The 15156-nt window shown below is 35.9% G+C and overlaps 1 long non-coding RNA gene across 1 annotated transcript in view; it reads left to right on the forward strand.

Annotated features, from left to right (window-relative positions):
• Nucleotides 1–9448: 9448 nt before the first annotated feature.
• Nucleotides 9449–15156, forward strand: part of LOC127168069 (uncharacterized) — a 34932-nt gene continuing 29224 nt past the window's right edge. Inside the window, exon 1 of the long non-coding RNA XR_007828063.1 lies at nt 9449–9586. This is a non-coding gene — a long non-coding RNA (uncharacterized LOC127168069). The remainder of the gene's footprint in view (nt 9587–15156) is intronic.

Genomic DNA, 15156 nt, shown 5'->3' on the forward strand with positions numbered 1-15156 from the left:
TTACGAAACATGCGTACAACAGTTTTGCGGAAGCTAGAAATTACGTTTATACAGTTGTAAATATGGATATTTTCTTATACAAATGAATCGCGTCACTACAGAAAGCCTTTAATAACTCCCTCGAGCCATGTGGAGCACTTTTTATGATGGATGGATGGATGGATGCACTTTATTTCACTTCAAAATCTGGACCACTACCCACTGCCATTATAAATCACGGAAGAGCCAGGACATTTTTAATACAACTCAGGTTGTACTTGTCTGAAAGAAAAGGAAAGAAAAAAAAAAAAAAATAATAATAATAATATACAGGATTGCCTTTAAAGCAAGCTAAAGCAAGCAATTAGAGAATATAATTAAATATAATTCAGAAAGCAAAAAGTAATATTTATTTCGTTTTCAGTCTATATATTATTAGAATAAAATTACAGCATGTTAAATATATAATATATAAACTTTATTGTATTTCAGCAAGGTTCTCAAGGTGATTACACAAGCGTTTCTGAAAAAAAAAATAAAAGTCTTATATAATTAATATAAATTAAAAATGGAATTAATATAAATATATATTTCAATATTTAGTTTTCAGTCTGTGTATTTCACTTTTCAACTATATGCGATCAGTTCAAGCTAATTTAAAATAATTTAAATTAAGTTAAATTAAGTCAGAAATAAATGACAAGTGCTTCTTTGTTTTGTTTTGTATAGTTTCAAAGATATCACAGTGTGAACGCTGAGTAAGGTCAAGCAAAGACCCCCAGCTCTGGCCACCATTTAACCAAGTGCATGTGTAAAGCGGTCTGGAAATTATTTTTAACGGGCCATTTCCTTAAGCTTTCTAAACATTTAATCATGACTGATTGTGTCCTCTGCTTTGCCTGCAGACAATAAAGGACATTTATCTTCTCGGAGGTTTGACAGCTTCCCAGATTTGTGTGACACTGTACGAGACGCTGTGTGTGTTGTGGTGGGGCGATGGGGGGGCGGAGATTGGATAGGGGGTCTGTTTTTGTGTTCTTTGTCTTCTGCTTTGCTTTGATTTCTGATGCTTTGGTTTAAAGAACCCCTGCATGGGCACAAATGGTCACACTATTTAAAATGTTGACATAAAAGAGGAATGACTTTATGCCAACACTATACGCAAACAACTGAAATGGGTTTCACTGTAAAGCAAAAGAAGGATGATCGATAGCAGACGGCCCATCTTGAACCAGTCGCTACGCGTTTGATCTGACTCCAGTGATCATTAACTAATCCCTTCCAGGTGTCCAGTTTACACACAGACGTTTGCAGAAAAGCAATCCATAGTGTTAGGGAAAAGGGAGAGTGAACTTTTTAACTGTCAGGCTTTGTGCCATTCCATTTGCTTCTAGGATATGCCTCTTGGATGCTGGCAGGGAATGGGTGGATGTATTCAACACGCTTCACCTCTGGAAATGTCTTAATGTTCTTACTCGCAAAACCTTGGCCTTAACACATGGGAGGTCTTGCGCCCTGATTTTTCAATTCAAAAATAGTTTCCTTTAGAAGCAATTTTTACAAATTACACCAAAGCTGAAACCCCCTGACCACGGAATTTCTCAAAGAAAGTCTTAGATGTGCCCTACTATGGCTCAGGGTAGAAAAAAAAAAAAAAAAATGTTTCATATTTCTTAACACAGATGTAAACTGTAGTAGCTTACATTTGATTCAAAGCAAGGCACTGCAGGTGAATAGGGTAAAAAAAAAAAAATGAACTAATAGTTATCACCTTACCCTTACACCTTTCAACTACATTGAAAATTGCAAACATTTTTTGTACAACAAGTTTACAAGTTAAAATATTAGGGTTAAATATGAAGAGTTCAGATGCAAAACCAGCTAAAACCCATCTCGGTCAAAAATGATACTGAGTGAATGCTCTTGACACATATTATACGTCCATCAAATACTTTTTCTTCAAACTCTCTAAAATACCAACCTCAGCCCAGTCAGAAGTGCCAGTACTTACATAGAAACCTATACATCTGAGCCTGATAAAAATGCATTTTTTTTAAAGAAAGACGTCAGATGGATTTAGCTGGTTTTGCATCTGAACTCTTCATATGCAAATGACTGGATGAAGTCAGTTTCAAATTTCTTTTTTTTTTGACATATTAGAGTCAAATGTTTTTACAGAGGGAATTTTGGGTATCTCATTTTTGTCGTTCCATAATTCAGAAAATACTTAGAGCAGACAGAAAGCAATTTATTTAAAAAAAATGTTGTGTATAATCAAGCAAATTATATATGAACAAATCCCTTTGAAAAAACTTTTAGAATATAATAAGTGCTACTGAAGTGGAGATTTATGGCTCAGTGTAGGAGAAAAAACTCATTTTGGGATAACGGCCTTTTAAAAATATGCATTGTAACTAAAATCTATTGACTCAAATCCATAAAGTGCTATACAAGACAGTGTTTTAACAGCGTCTTTTGGATGTTTTCTTTCCACTAGTTAGAAAAAAAAAAAAAAAAAACACTTTATAAAAAAACCAAAAAGCCCAAAAATCTCAAACTCAAAATCTCAAAGATAGATGCATAAAAAACAGTGTTCTTGCCTGCAGGGTCTTCCCTTAATAATAGCATATATACAAATATAAATGCTAAACAAAGAGAACCCCCAAACAGACTGACACATATGTTAAAATACACCACTGACAAAGATAAATTGCCATTGAAATTTATCCATGTAGGTTTAAGACCCACTACGTTAGAGCTGTAGCTTCATACAGAGCATTAAAACAAGTCTATACCCTCAGGAAGTGACCTGTCAGAAGGAATAATGGCTGCCCGCAGCCTTTCCAGCCGAGATATTTGTTATTTGTCACCTGGATGTGCTTCCTTGGCTCCTCTCCAACTCCCACATTAACTTAACCAAGTCTCTTTATTCTTGCCATGATTTGACTTCAAACGAAGCAATAACTGGCTCCAGTTGTCCCTCACTCCATACACTTTATGTACCATCTAACAGTTTCATTTTTTTCCCCCCTGTCCACCTGAGTATATCAAACCATCCCTGAAGAAGTCATCAGATGTATAGTATAGCAAATCCGGTAAACACAGTGATAACTGCATTCTGTACTGTACATCAGTAAAGAATTGCCTCTTATTGTGGTGGCAATAGATCATTTGGGTAATCAGAAGAGGCTCGTCTTGTTTTAAGACGATAATGGGACGGGTGTGGATGGCAATATTGTGAGCTGTCAGCTATGATGGATGGCAAGCTTTGCTGTCAATATTTTCTCATGGCAAAAGATGAATGATGCATTTAGCTGTATATAAACTATAAGTCTGTGATCTCTGGTGTTTGCGGTGACAGTCGGGCTAATTTAATACCTGAAATAAGTTATTGAGGATAAAATGAAGCTTCTGAGGACCAATGCATCCAGGTTGAGGGTATAGCATAATTTCATTAAATATATGGCACCTGTATTTGATGAACAGAGCAAACAAAAAGAAAGGGATCTTTATGCAGTTCAATAGCAATCATGTATTCATGCGCAGCCTGTACTCAGGCCACACAATGCTGAGCTTTTTTTTTTTTTATCTTTGCATGTATACAACTATAGCCCATATGCATTATTCAATAGGAATAGCCTACACTGTCCTGTTTAACAATTTCCATAAAATTCTGCAAACAAGTGAATCTCCATGGGCAATACAATCATATTGTACAGTATTTGGCAGAAATGCAGGGTAATGAATTTAAAATAAAATTCTAAAACACTGGTCAGTTCAGGTCATGCAAAATATTACAATCATAAGTGCAATGGCTGGCTAGATTTGGACAAGGCTATAAACATCTGTTTAGCTTTAAACGTAGACAGATGGGCTTTAGCACAATATCAAGCAATTTCCTTTCTTAGTGCACTGAGAGTACAATCTTTCTCCTACCACCAGAACCAGGCTATGAGTTCATTACACAAAACACAAAAACTGACAGAAAATAAATAGTACTAAAATAAACTACAACATCTATATAAAAATGTATAAACTAAGGAAGCATGTTAGAGGTTATCATAATTATAAATCCTGTCTTGTGAACACAGTCATCACTTTCCTCTGGTTTTGAAAGGTAGGCTATGCATAATATAAGCTGATAAACCCTATTTGATCATGCATTAAAACTAAAATTCTTTGAAGCTGTGGCATTTAGAGAAGAAATTTTCTTACTGCAGAGCCTTTCAGTTCTCTTCAGTGCTGATTTATGGAGATGAATAATGTGAACAGATTTATTGAACGCAGCAATTCACAATCACACCTTATTATAGAAAGATAACCTTCCGTTATAAGTGACCCTCAAATCCAGACATGGTCATGACTGCAAAAGAAAACACGTTCTGTGTGCTGTGACATCATATTTAATTACTAATATTAATAACCAAGTTAAAATGCACACTGAATTTTAATACTGATACAATTTTTAGGGAAAATGTGCTAAAATACTGTTGTTTCATCATCAAGGAATCTCAGTGCATCAAAATCCTTTCACACATCAGTGTAATATGTCTCTCAACACTGCACAGTGAAAACACTCGGCCTCTTTTTAAATCGAAATGTTCGGTGTGGAGGGACCATGGTGCAATAATGGCAACATAATGCATGCACCATGTTCCAGCGGCTCAAGGCACCAGCCATATGCCAGCCTTTATCTCAGGAGTGAGGCAGAAAGAGTGTGATCGATAGGGCATCTCTCACTCAGGGGAAATAAGTGGCTTTGGCTTCCTGCTGGAGCCACAACGCACTGAAAATCATGCTGAAGTCCTCAAATTCCAGACCATCCCCCATTAAAAGAGCAGTGTTGAAACATTCAGGATTCCCCTGATCGCTCATAATTGCCATCCTGACCTAATTAGTTGAAATGAGTAGTCCACTGGATGCCTTAAATCATGGACCTTCTGTATATATGTCTGAAATCACTTGGTGCAGAATTGCTCTCTTCTGAGTTTCTCTTTATGAACTCCGGTTTGACTTGGAAATCACTGCATGGTTAATTTTACTAGATGTGCCCATTTAGTTATGAAATTAAAAACCCTTAAAGGATTAGTTCACTTCCAGAATAAAACTTTCCTAATAATTTACCCATCCCACGTCATCCAAGATGTTCATGTCTTTCTTTCTTTAGTTGCAAAGAAATTAATGTTTTTGAGGAAAACATTCCAGAATTTTTCTCCATATAGTGGACTTCAGTGAGGATCAGCGGGTTGAAGGGAAAAAAACAAAAACAACAACAACGAAAATCAATGCAGCTTCAAACGGCTTTACACGATTCCAGCCGAGGAATAAAAGACTTATCTAATGAAAAGCTCAGTCATTTTCTAAAAATATATATTTTTTAAATAATACTATTTTTTAACCTCAAATGATTGTCTTGCACTAGCTCTGTGATGTGCATCTATGACTTCGTTAGTTTACACACATCTAATGTTGGAAAGGTCACACGCGGTTTGTTCTTTATCTGTGTACTCCGGTTCAAAAAGATAAAGGATTGGGCATCTAACGTTAGTTTACATGCAAAAACTCCATCTCATTTTCAACCTCAAAATCATCTGAGATCGTTGTTTTACCTTTTTTTTGTAAAGGGTTTTGACTTTCTTTGCACGTTCACTCTGTAAACACTAGGTCGGTACTTCTGCCAATGGCTGGGAGAATTTTCAAATTTTATCGATTAGTTCGAATGTAATATTTTGCCACGGTTTTATCTTTTAGATATTAAGGAATAGCGATTTTGCATATAAATATTACTGAACGTTAAAATTGGACACTATGACAATATGCCAATGATAACAGTAAAGAGAAAAGAACAATCCATCTGCATGACGGCGCATGTGATTAACCGTTTGGTGCCACTGACACAGAATGCGCATTTGTGTTGACAAAGTATGCGACGCAGTGGATTAGGAAAACATGCAAGAAGACGGGAGTGAGCTTCTTTTCTTTTTGAGTTTCTGTTTCATGCATGAGACGCTGCAAGACACTTGAGTGCAACAATCAGACGTGTCCAGGTTTATATAGAAAAAACAATGGAAAAGCAGTGCAATCAAATAAAAAAAACCTGTGAAGAACTACTACTGTATGTCTGATATTTCATGTTTGCATCAAGGTGACACGCTGAAAGCTGCTGTTGATTGTTTTTTACAGAACATGTATAGTTATACCTTCAGTCATTTTGAATTTGAATTATCTTGAGATTTTGTTTAAAGCATTTTCATTGTATTATTTCTTAATATATAATAAAACAAGCTTGTACAAGATGTTGTAGCTCATGCATCTTTCCTGCAAATATATGTAACAAGTAATTTGTTTAACATTTACATCATGTTGACAACTTCATGCATTGTGCACTTGGAACAGAATTTTCTCTTTAACTAGAGGGTTAATAAAGAAAAAGTCACTTGAATTATGTTGTAGTTACATTTTCAAGTTGACTAGTTAAAAATTGTACAAATAAATAAATAAATAAATAAATAAATAACCTTTTGCCATATCGCCGAGCCCTACTTCTGCCTACATTGTGTGTGATGTAATTACATAATTACATAATGTGTGAAGTCAAGCTAAACAAGAATTGTGGTTTAAAAGTATATACTTTTTTTTTTTTTTTTTTTTTTTTAGAAAATTACTGATTGTTTTGCTAGATAAGACCCTTATTCCTCAGCTAGGGCCATGTAGAGGCCTTAGAAGCTGCATCTTGGACCTTCAACCAGTTGGCTCCCATAGTCCAAGTCCAGTATATGGAGAGAAATCCCGTAATGTTTTCCTCAAAAACCTTAATTTCTTTTTGACTGAAGAAAGACATGAGCATCTTGAATGACAAGGTGGTGAATAAACTATCAGTAAGTTTTTTTTTTTTATTCTGGAAGTGAATTAATCCTTTAAAGTGTGCCCACAAAATTGGAAATTCTGTATAATTCAATTTCTGGTGTGTGTGTGTGTGTGTGTGTGTTTTACAACACACGTCTGAAATTGTTTTCACTGTAAAGTGAAAACATCTTCAGAATGAGGGTAAGTAAAAGCAACAAGTATTTAAATAGGTCAAAACATTAAAGTGGGAAAGGTGACTAGTGTTGAACTTGTCTAACTTGACACAACATTTGTGTTAAACGTGTGCAAATGAAGCATTTGCCCAGAGGACACAGGTATGGCCCTGCAGAGCTATCGGAAACTCAGGCGGCACAATGCCTAATTTGCATTACAAGGACGCAGCTCCCTCCAGGCCAGAAAGATGGCAGAGTTATGCTCCACACCCACACTCTTCTGATGAATAAATAATGTTTCTCCACCTCACATCTGAATGATCAAGAGTAAGTTCTTCAGGACGCAAATAGCCGCGTAATGGAGCGACACATCTTACAGTAAGTATTTCTCTGTCAAGGGAAGAGGGTTGGGTCAGGCTGATAACAATAGTGGGAGGTTTGGGAAATCAGCGGAAGGGATCCTTAAGGTTTCCCCCTCAAGGCTCCACTGAAAGTAAGACATGTCTCTTGAGTGTAAAATAAAATGATGGGTATCAAAATGAAAAGCAAATGGTGCAGGTGAGAAGTACGAGTTTGTTGAACTTCTATGCATTGTGCACAAAGTGTTCAGACACTTTACCTCTATATGCATGTCAATATTCAGGTCTCATGCGAGTTCATGCACTTTTTATATTGTGGACTGAAGTTTAAAAATAGGGTCATTAAAAATAGTCTCACGTAGTGATGAGTTAGTGTTTCTGGACATTCATTTTAAGCTCATTTAGATTTAGACATGACTGAAAGTGGTAATGTCTGAGTGGGTGAGAATTAACTCAGTAAACAGTCACATCCATTCAACAGGCTTGTTTACAGACTGACTGCAAACACGATAGGTGGGCATTATCTCATTGACAAGGTCAGCCAATCACAGCGGGTTCTCTGTAGTGACTTTTCAAACGTGTCCTTAGAGAAAACGTCCCTCTGTGAAAACTTTTCCAATTGCATAGTACAAAAATGAAGGCATAATTAATTCATTGGCAAGTTATTACTCGCAATAAAGCCCTTCAAAGTTATAACAAATGGTCTACAGCCAAGAGTGTAATGAAGTTTTGTGGTCATGTGCTGAAAAAAAATGTATATGTAATGAAAATGTCAACTTTAAGTAACTAATTAAAAGTATAAGGAAACAGTTTCTGAAAACAGTTAGTTTTTGACGTATTACCAGCATGTTACAATGTCTGCACACTGTACTCTCTACAGAGTCATTCTCAAGTGTGATTATTGTAACGTAATCTCAAGAGCATTACTGTGCTGTTGTAAATAGCTGACATCCAATCTTAACTTAATTAGAAAAAAATACATTATTTACTATTACAATACAAAAAAAAAGCATTATATATTATTATTCTTTAATGTTTATACACTTAATACTGTGTAAAGGAATCCTGTGGCTTTCATTATATATACTGGGGAGAATTCACTAAAGAGTTTTGTGCTGTATTCAGTGCAACCCCTGCAAATTGCATTCAGCACAGTTTTTGGGGGCATGTTTGTTTCATTACCTGATTTGCATAATTCCTTTAGTGAATCGGTTGCTAAAACAATGCAGACAGCACGTGCAAATAAACGACGCTATCAGTGGGGCACAATTTATTCTAAATTCCTCCCTACAGGAACTACTTTTTCAAATGTTCACTCTGGTTTTTGACAATTACTGAGCAGTTCTGAATATTGATTTTGGAATTTAATTGACCTATTTTCATTGTCAATCTCTGAGGTCCTCAAACTGTTATTTCCCTGTAGTCCAGCGTGTTATTGAAAACAAATCTCAAGAAAACACCCTGGAGAAAGGGCTACAGAGGTCAAAGCTTCACATCACTGTCGCCTATAAAATATAGCTGCTCTATAATAGCCAACTGGATAAACAACACCTACTGTTTCTGTGGGTTTCTCTTTTCATCAAACCCAGTTAGTTTACTATTTTTGTCAGCTATTTATTGACAAACAGTATAATGGCTGGTTCACACAGAACGCGTTCTTGCGTTCCACTGTGCTGATTTTAATTGCCGTTCTCTGTAAACACGTGGTTCTACATCAATAGTTTGCACTGCGACTATAGCTGTAGCTGCTTTTCAGCGTCTGCGTTGCGTTTTTAAGACGCTGTGTCAAATTAAACTAGGTTAAACTTTTAAAATCATTCCTTGGTGATGCGCCTAGACTTTTAAAAGCAAAGACCCTGTCGAACACCTTTAAAACTATTTGGCAGTCGCATTAAATCAAAGTGATCAAAACAGATTAATTAAATTCTCAAGGACAAAGACTCTCCTCTACATTTCTCAATACTGAGACTCTTACCAGGTGTGATCCGTTAAAAACACTGTCTGCCTCCACCCACAAAGACGTCGCCTGGGCTGTGCATTCATCCAAAGCTAGAGAGTGCGCTGCAGCTTGCGTGCTGCGTTTGCTGCATGTCACTTCCGCGACACAAATGCGCACAGTTTACCTTCTTTGCAGAATCCTGATCATGTATATGACAACGAGCGCTGTTCATCTATTGGCCTGCATCATCCCAACTGACGATCATGTTAGTGTTCACGGAGACCATGCAGGTTTGCTCCTATGACCATCTAACCTAACTGTGTAAGCTGTATTCACATTGTATTTTCATTAGACTTAAATTTCAAGAAATAATGCACGAATGAATCTAGAAATTACATATGAATTTTCTAGCAGTAATAAATTGACTTGAATTATTATTATTATTATTATTATTATTATTATTATTATTATTATTATTATTATTATAATTAAACCATACCATAGTCTAAAATACAGCAAACCAAACATATATTAAGAGAAAAGAGAAAATGTAGTCTACTCTAATTTATTTAGTAGGCTATGTTTAAATTCTAACTAAAACATATATATTTTTATTCATTTATTCATTTATTGGTAAATGTAATTACTACAGCATGAAAACTCCTGGCCATTTACAAATGTGTCTTTGTAAATGTACCTATATAGCTTTTGTATTTTTTTTCTTCTCCGTATTAAGTTTGTCTTTTCTGCTTTGTATGTATGTTTGACCCTGAAAAAATAATAATGGAAATGTCACTTAAAAGGTCTATTATATACTTTTAAATATATTAAATATTAAATGCTATTAAATGTGTCCCTGCACCACAAAACCAGTCATAGCACAGATATGTTTGTAGCAATAGCCAACTATTATATGGGTCAAAACAATCGATTTTTCTTCCAAAAATCATTAGGATATTAAACAAAGATCATGTTCCATGGAGATATTTTGTAAATTTCCTACTGTAAATATATCAAAACTTAATTTTTGATTAGTAATACCCTCAGCACCCTCAGATTCCATATTTTTAAATAGTTGTATCTCAGCCAAATATTGTCCTGTCCTAACAAACCATACATCAATGGAAATCTTATTTATTCAGATTTCAAATGATGTATAAATCTCAATTTCAAACCCTGTATATTATTGAAGCTTCATATACCTCATTGATTTTTCAGTGTCTGATATCTTTATAGTAATGCTGCTTCTGCCTATTTAATGTTTTATTTCTGGGACCTCTAATAGTGTCATATTTCTTATTGCATAAAGTCATAAAATATCAATCTGATATTGCAAATTATATTTTATAATATTAAGCTTTTAAAATGCCATTGGGCTATTTGGGTCCCCCATCATTTGTGTTATATTAGAATATATCTTGCCTGTGATTTACAAAACCATATTGCTGTAACATATCTGTATTATATAGAAGTGTCCGATTCTGGAGAGCAGAGTATGCATTTACATTTATTAATTTAGCAGACATGCTTATCCAATCCTAATTAAACACACCTGAACCATCTAAATGTTAAATCTAATCTCTGCAGAAAAGTGGGCTTCCAGGAGTGGAATCAGACACCTCTGGTATTATATTGTATGTGTATAATGGGCCCAATCATGATGTAAATACGCTCCATAGTTTTTATCTTTAGTATGGTAAATAGTTTTTAGACGAGATGGCTGTTGCTGCCGTGCCCTTTCTGTGGTCTACAAGGTTGCTGTAATTATGTATCACCAGGGATTGTTATTATTCATATTTGCTGCCATGAAAAATTGCTTCAGAACCACTTTTCGACCGAATGCAACGAGCGGCACAAATGAGTAAGTGCCTATCATCCCTACCATCGTCGAACACTCCAGAGGATTCTCTGCCTATCTTCACCCAAAAGAAGGTCAACACATAATAATTGTACACTCCAAATGGCCTGTTTTATTCATTTGTTTAGTCTGACATCTGAAAAGTTAAGGGTGGATGGCATTTGTTGAGTTAAAACAATACGTGATCGATTTATTGCGAGCTTCATGGACTTAATCGCTCAAATAACAGTCATTAGCGTGCAGACGCACATTATTGTGAGTGCTGAGTTTTAGAAGCCCTTGATAGGGAACGCTCCTTTAGGTGGACAAAAGCCTGCCTTCAGTGAGCACTGCTAACTGCCTGAAGGCTTCTCAGTAAGACACAGCAGCATTATGCTAAGTCTGCTTGGGGAAAAATAAAAGGAAGGGGAAAGAGAAAGGAGACCGAGAGAAGATTACAATTCTGCTCTGCAGCTGCGCAGAATTAATGCACTCGCGATTGGTTTCAGTTGAGTCAAAGAAGAAAGCCCTTCACCAGGGCTTTGCTCGTATTTCATGTTGTCTCCCTTTGTGGCTGACATCAGTGAAAATTAATGTATTCAGAGACGTCCTGAGTGCTTAGCAAGTGATTGATAAGATGATGCAGCTGAGGAGGTTTAAATGCTACTCAGGGAACAGCTGTAATCCCAAGCACGTAACTTTTATTCCCTCTCTTTTCTGCCCCTCTTTTAAGGGATTAAACGGACGTTATTTATTCCCACTGCATTTCAGTTACTGAATTGGCTGGTGATAATTCTTGCATTAGCGATCCGCAGTTTGTTTATTTCATTTGCGGTGGGGCCGATCTAAATGTGTAAACATAAGGCAGTGTTCTGCGAAACCTCTCACATGCGGACTGCTTCCGTTCAGAGAACGGCACTCAGATTTGTTTACAGCCTGGTGTTAATTGCATGCGCACTGTAAAAGTTTTTGTGGTGAGTAAATCAGGGGCAGCAGCTCGATCCTGGCTTGTTTTGATACCTGTGTGTTTGGGTTGTATTGATTGCTAGGTCAGCTTTTAGCGGTGGGAAGATAAATGACCGTGAGCGTCGTGGCCTGCAGGTGTTTTAGTCACTGACGTGAATGATGCAGATTTTCACTGATCAATACTAAACCTATGGTGTTTCTGCCCTGTGACCTTGTCAATAACAATTACATTTCAAAATTTGACCTACAGTGGCAGATAATGGATCATACCAAGATACAGAGCTCAAAATCACTACCTATATGTTGGAGTACGAAAACAAAGTTCTGCTTTCCATCCCTGTGAGGATAGCAGGGACATGAAAATGAACAGCAATGCGAGTTGTTTTGATGGCTCTCTGAAAATCATTCTCATGCAAACTCTCAGTTTTGAGTGTGGACAGGTGTGAGCATGACCTCTGCACTCATGTTTAAAACACAAGAGCTCTCATCTGCACATAAACACTTTAACAGCTTTTGTTAATCGTTTGCCAAATTCACACTTCACTGTTCACCATGTTGCTATTTCTCTTGCAAATTTATCCTAGAGCTCTGTTTAATTTGTTGCTGCAATTTTATTAGATCAGAAGAAAAGCCTAGCTTAATTTCCAATACAGTAATTAATTAATATCAATAACATTTGTGTGTAGTTCTAGCTAAAGGGATAACCAAATGAAAATCAAGATTATTTGCAGTGCAAATGTTGATGTGCACTGCACATAAATAAGAATGTATAGCATGTTTTGTGTTTTGTCATAGGTAATAGTGACAGATGCTATTTACACTAAGTAAAATAGCATATTTTCTTAGAGACATGCTATTTACATTAAGTGCAAATAGCGACAGATTCCATTACACTATGTATTTATACTACTTACTGCAAATAGTGGCAAATATCTGTAGTTGTTGTACAATGTAAAACAGCATGCAATAATAATGTATTGAGTGTAAAATATAGTTTTTTATTAAAATTATATAATGGGTGCTGCCTTATTGGGACAATAAAGCCCTCCCTACACCTACCTCTAATTCTACCGATACTTTATTTTCAGGTTTTTGATTATTTCCTTCCTTTCTATTGAAAATAAATGCCTTTCCGATGTGATATGAGATTTGAAAAGGGAGAGGAACATGTTCGGCAAAAGGCGGATTCGAACTCGGGTCGATCACGTCATAAAAAACTGCGCTACATGCGTTGGCATCTAAGCGACTGGAGCTGTAATGTTGACTAGCCCAACCACAGTTAGTGTAAATAGCCTCTGCCAACAAGGAGGGCTATTTGGACTTGTAACATAGACACTCATAAATAGACACTCAGAAAATGGAAATACTAAAGATTATTAAAATATATATAAATAATACATGAAGAAGATAAGTGCATTGTGCTTTCAAGCAAAATGTGCTTCCCATTAGACTGTTTGTATAAACATATAAATGTATCATTATATTGTTCAGTTAAAATGAAACAATTTTAATTTGATTCAGTTCTACTATTAAAAGGTATAGTTCACCCAGAAATAAAAATTGGCTGAAAATCTCACCCTCATGCCATCCGAAATATAAATGAGTTTGTTTCTTCATTGCAACAGGTTTGGAGAAATTTAGCATTACATCACTTGCTCACCAATGGATCCTCTGCAGTAAATGGATGCAAAATGGCAGTCCAAACATTTGATAACATCACAATAATCCACAAGTAAGTTACACAACTCCAATCCATCAATTAACGTCTCGTGAAGTGAAAAGTTGTTTGTTTGTAAGAAACAAATCCATCATTTTGTCAACTTTAAACTGTTGCTTCTGGCTAATATACCAGTCCATAATCAATTCTGAATTTCATACAGCGAAAAAAGTCCATCCGCTACTGACATATTTGTTTAGAACTGCTTTGAACTATTTTTACTTGTTACAGTTTTGCTTGATCTGTGCATATTTCTCTCCTGATTTAGACAATACATTTTTTAATGGGAGAAAATAATATGTATAATGGATTTGTTTATTACAAACACACAGTCATGTTGCTTGTTTGTGGATTATTACAATGTTTTTATGAGCTGTTTGAACTCTCATACTGATGGCACCCATTCACTGCAGAGGTTTAATTCGTGAGCAAATGATGTTATGCTAAATTTCTCCAAATCTGTTTCGATGAAGAAGCAAACTCTTGAATGACCTGAGGGTAAAATTTCACCAAATTTTCATTTTTGGGTATTCCTTTTACATGGGTTATTCTAATATTTTGTTCTATAAAACTATTTATACAACAGTTCTTTCTGGTTCTCCAATCTGATTGGCTGATAGGAGTGCGATATAAGAGCGATATCAAAACTCCAACAGCCCTTTCACAGTTTGTAGTCGGATCACTCCACTTGCGGTACTTCTTACAGCGAGTGTCATGGCGGACACCCACATCTTCATCTACATTTTCAGGCAAGAATGTACTTGTTTATAGTTCAAATATGTAGTTTGTTAATAAAGATAATGTCTATTTGAAAATTTGCGTCAACGTTTTCGGACATGAACTCCAGATCGCCAGTGGCTGTTATGTCTCTCGTGATGGTGATTATAGTTACATTAGCTGGGTTTCCATCCAAAATTGTGAATTTAACTATATATTACTAAGAAATGTAGGAGAAGCCACTGAAAATAGTAATTTTCATATATAATAAATTACTTGCGCCTCAGAGCGAGCAGACGGAACACAATAAATGTGAACATTTCTTTTGGAGGTGGATGCCTGGTGTTTGGGAACACAGTCGTGTAAGACAGTTCTTGGAGGCTTATACAGAAATACTTTGATGACAGACTTTGCAAAGGGATTTCAGAATGACCATAACAACATTTTAGATGCTGTGGAACGAAATAGGTCCACTGGTTAGACGGGATTTGCCATCCCATAGCGCAAAGTCACATGACTTTTTGATTCGCATGGAGGAATTTATTCGTCAAATGCATTTCCATTTCCCATTATTTGCATAACCCTTTTTCAAAAACCACCTTATGTGAGCGTAAAAACTTTTT

The sequence above is a fragment of the Labeo rohita genome, chromosome 7 (assembly GCF_022985175.1).
Source record: "Labeo rohita strain BAU-BD-2019 chromosome 7, IGBB_LRoh.1.0, whole genome shotgun sequence".
Classification (NCBI taxonomy): Eukaryota; Metazoa; Chordata; class Actinopteri; order Cypriniformes; family Cyprinidae; genus Labeo; species Labeo rohita.